Here is a 4,482-nt window from a genome sequence, read left to right as displayed (position 1 = left end):
GATCTTTATGAGATGTCCGGACACAAGTGTTGGAGGTCCGGACATCGCTAGGTTACGCATATGTAACCCTAGCCATGTCCGGACCCCAGATTAGCCCTGTCCGGACATGGCTGCTTTATTTTGTTTTATTTTCTATTTAAACACGATTTTGCTACATTTATAATTACGTATTTTGGAGAGCAAAATCAGAGAGCTTAGAGAGAGATATTGTTCTAGCTTATTTGAGAAGGGATTAAATACGTGAAGCCAATCGGAGTTCCGGTGAAAGGAAATCGTATAGAAGAATTGTGCCAGATGTTCTGGAAAGGGCTACTGTGGTAGAAGTCAAGTGGGTCGCTTGTCGTGTACAAGGAAGAGTAAATTGCAAAGGTTTTGTAATTCTTCTTGTATTCCTTATTCTTCTTATAGTAGATTGATTTCCTGGGTTTGGCTGCCCCGGAGAGGTTTTACATTTAGAGAGTTCTCTAAATGGTTTCCTCTTCGTAACCAAATATCTGTGTTCTTGATTTTCATTACATATCTATATTTGGTTGATTATTGATTGTTAGGTCAGATCTTATTCCGCTTAATATTTGTGAATCACCTAGACATTTGAATAGGTGTCGTTTGGAGTCGTTTTAGAATTTTCATCCTCTACACCACTCCTCCCACACGTCTCCTTAGTCCAATCTGTTGCCAACTCCAGTTCCACACAAGTGTCCAACACGAGTTTGTCTCCTTCTCCAAACACAACTCTATCACCTGTGTGTGCATCTCCAATTGTAAATATAGATGAGCCTAATTCTCCAACACCTACCCGAATACTTCCCATGGTCACAAGAGCACATAACGATATACACGGACCACTGCAATTTCATGATGGAACAATCAGGTATCCTCTTGCTCATGCTCTAGTTTCTGAGACCTCACCATCACTGGTTGAACCAACTTGCTTCATAAATGCGGTCAAGGTTCCGAAATGGAGCACAGTCATACAGGTTGAATTTAATGCTCTTCTAAAAAACAAGACATGGACATTAGTTCCACCCTTTCCAGCTCATAACGTGGTTGGCTGCAAATGGGTGTTTAGACTCAAGTGCAAAGCCAACAGCAGTATTGAACGACACAAAGCACGGCTTGTCGCAAAGGGATTTCACCAACAAGCAGGGATTGATTTTGGAGAGACTTTAGCCCGGTTGTCAAACCAGCCACAATTTGCATAGTGTTGTTCGTAACTTACTCTGCAGGCTGGAAAATGTAACAAATTGACATCCATAATGCTTTTCTACATGGATTTCTTTGAAGAAGTCTACACGAGCCAGCCACCTGGATTTGTACATCCCTCACTACCTCATCATCTATGCAAGCTTGACAAAGCTCTTTACGATTTGAAGCAAGCTCCCCGTGCCTGGTTTGCACATCTAAGTGGCACTCTCCTATCTCTCAGTTTCGTGGCGTCAAAGGCTGATTCATCACTTTTCATTTATAAATCTGATGTTGTTACCATTTATATTTTAATCTATGTTGACGATATAATAATTCCAACTTCAGATAAATTAGCCATAGATGAATTACTGGAACACCTTTGTGTGGACTATGCAGTCAAGGATCTCGGCAATTTGAATTTTTTTCTTGGAGTCGAAATATTGCATCTCAAGTCCAGACTACTCCTCACTCAACATCGGTACATCATGGATCTTCTAAAACGGACAAATATGATTGAGGCAAAACCAATATCGTCTCCTATGTCATCATCGAGCTCTCTGTCTGCTTTCTCTGGTGATAAAATGAATGACCCTTCTCTATATCGAAGCACGGTAGACTCTCTCCAATATCTTTCTCTCACTCGTCCAGATTTGGCGTTTGCTATAAATCAAGTGTGTCAATTCATGCATAGTCCTACCAAGCTTCACTGGCAGGCGGTTAATAGAATTCTTAGATATCTTAAACACACTGTCAATCATGGCTTATTACTACAACGCACCACATCTACTCAGATTCAAGCATTCTCTGATGCGGATTAGGCTGGCTGCCCTGATGATCGTAAATCTATTGGCGCTTATTGTGTTTACTTGGGGTCTAATCTCATTTCTCTCACGATCCAGTTCCAAGGCGGAATAAAAAGTCGTGGGAAACACCACAGCCGAAATTTTGTGGATTTAAGCCTTGCTCCGTGATCTCGGGATTTCAGTCACATCTACACCGAAATTAGTGTGATAATATTGCAGCAACCTATCTCTCTGTCAACCTTGTGTTTCATGCACGAACAAAACATGTGGAAATCAATTTCCACTTTGTACGTGATCGTGTTTCTGATAAATCTCTCCAAGTTTTATTTGTTCCAAGCAAGGACCAAATTGCTGATGTTCTCACAAAACCTATTGTCTCTACTCGGTTTCAACATTTTTGCACCAAGTTGAACGTTCGTTCTACCCCGTTGATCTTGCGAGAGGATATTGAATCACATGATAAATCAACTCCATGTTCAAATATTCAAACATCAGAAATCAAGGATAAGATAGATACTCAAAATATAGAAAAAAGATAAGCTCTTCTCCTTGTAATCTCTTATCTTCTCTTTTTGTATTTTGTAATTATCATAGGATCAGATGTTAGGATGAGGTTGTTATATTACACTTTGTAATCATTATAATATGAATACAAGCCATATGAAATGGCAACAGAGAATATCATTATATTCTGAAATATAGCAATCTAATTAAAGTACCTTAGTCATCAATTCGTTTACAAGTTTCAATCACGCATCACTTAGTTGCTAAGGATCTTAGCTCTAATCTCTAACCACCATTGTCTATCCTTAGCCAAAAACATTACAATGACATCAAAACCCACCACGCTTGATTTATATGCCTCCCATAAAATTCTAAGAAAGTAATAATCAATAAAATTCTACATGCAAGACCATATAATGCCTCCCCAATTCTATATTGGTCCTCACACTCAAACCATCAAAGGGGTTAATTAGCAAAGTTAATAGCAAAATCAATACCAATATGATTACTTTGCCACAACCCATTTTACTATCCTTATTTTAGATTAACAAAAACAACATCCAAAGGACCCATTTATGATCGTAATCTAGTTGACTATTTAAAATAGAATACCAAATCAATTCATCTACCAATTCCCTCATGGAATAACGAAACCCATAACAATTACTCGATTAGTTAACAACCCAAATCAGTATTACCAAAAATTTGAAATCAAAATATGTTACCTATAAATCAACACAATCAACTAAGCTCATCCAAAATTTCTTCAAAATCAAACAAGGCTCGAGATTAAGAAATTACCTTGCGAAACCTTATGGGTTTCTCTATCCTTCCTCCTTCTCTTCTTCCTCTTCTTTCATTCTCTCTTTTCTTTCTCTTCTTTTCTCTTCTCTCTTTCTGTGTTATGTTTCTTGCTTTCAAAAGAAGGGCAAGCCCTTTCTTAGATAAGAGCTTGTTTGAAATTGTGGTAGAAAATAGAACTTTTGAATATAGAGCTTTTGCCTATGAGCTTTTGTCAAAAGTGTTGTTATTGAGAAGTTGTTTACATGTTTGGTAATTGTATGTCTTAAGTGTTTTTTTGATGTTACTGATGTTTGGTAACAAAACTAAAAAAGTGATTTTATTTGCAAAAATGACAATAAAGGACATGTAATGATTTTTTTAGTTTTCCATTTTATACCGACCTTTTTATATAAAAATGGTGTGTTAAACACTATTAAAAATTAAAAATTTGTTTAAATTGATCAATTAATAGAATGAAAAAAATCATATTTACATGAATAATATGCATGTCCATCAAACAAAAGGGCAACAACAAAAAATAATGGAATCATGTTTTTGCAACGAAAAAGGCATTAAATTATTCATGTGAACTAATTATTTTTTATGCCATTGCCACTCTCCCCTTTCATAAATTTCATATATATATATATATATAATGAGCATGAGTGGAATCAAGTGTTGCAAAGGACAAAAACATGAGTTGGTGGTGAGAGAGAGAGAGAAATTATATATATAAAATGAAGTTACTGGAATCAAGTTTTGCAGGAGTGTTTTTGTTTAAAAAAAAAAAAATTGCAAAGAAGAAAGGCATGAGTCGGTGGTGTGAGAGAGAGAGAAAGAGATTAAAAAATATCTGTATCATATCTCTGTGGTTCACACACGTTCTTGTCATTTCTTTTGACAGGAGGGGAGGGCTATGTGACATGAGAGAGTGCGACGTGAGAGAGAGAAAGATACATTGAGATCTGTAATTCAAATGGGGCGATGTGCTCCACGTGAAGGTGCAGGAAAAGCAAGCGAAAAAAACGTGTGCATCAGAAACAATGCAAAAAAAAAGTGCTTAGAAAGAAAAAAGAAACCCAGAAAAAAGCAAAGTAAAAAAACCATCGTCTCTCTCACGTATATCTCTTTCACTTTGCTAGTACTCAGTATATCTCTCTCACTCAATATTTTCTTCCATCTCTCGCTCAGTAAACCAAACACTCAA

Source organism: Corylus avellana, chromosome ca10 (assembly GCF_901000735.1).
Source record: "Corylus avellana chromosome ca10, CavTom2PMs-1.0".
In the NCBI taxonomy this organism is placed as follows: Eukaryota; Viridiplantae; Streptophyta; class Magnoliopsida; order Fagales; family Betulaceae; genus Corylus; species Corylus avellana.
The sequence above is the reverse complement of the archived record's forward strand: the minus strand, read 5'-3'. Positions refer to the sequence as shown.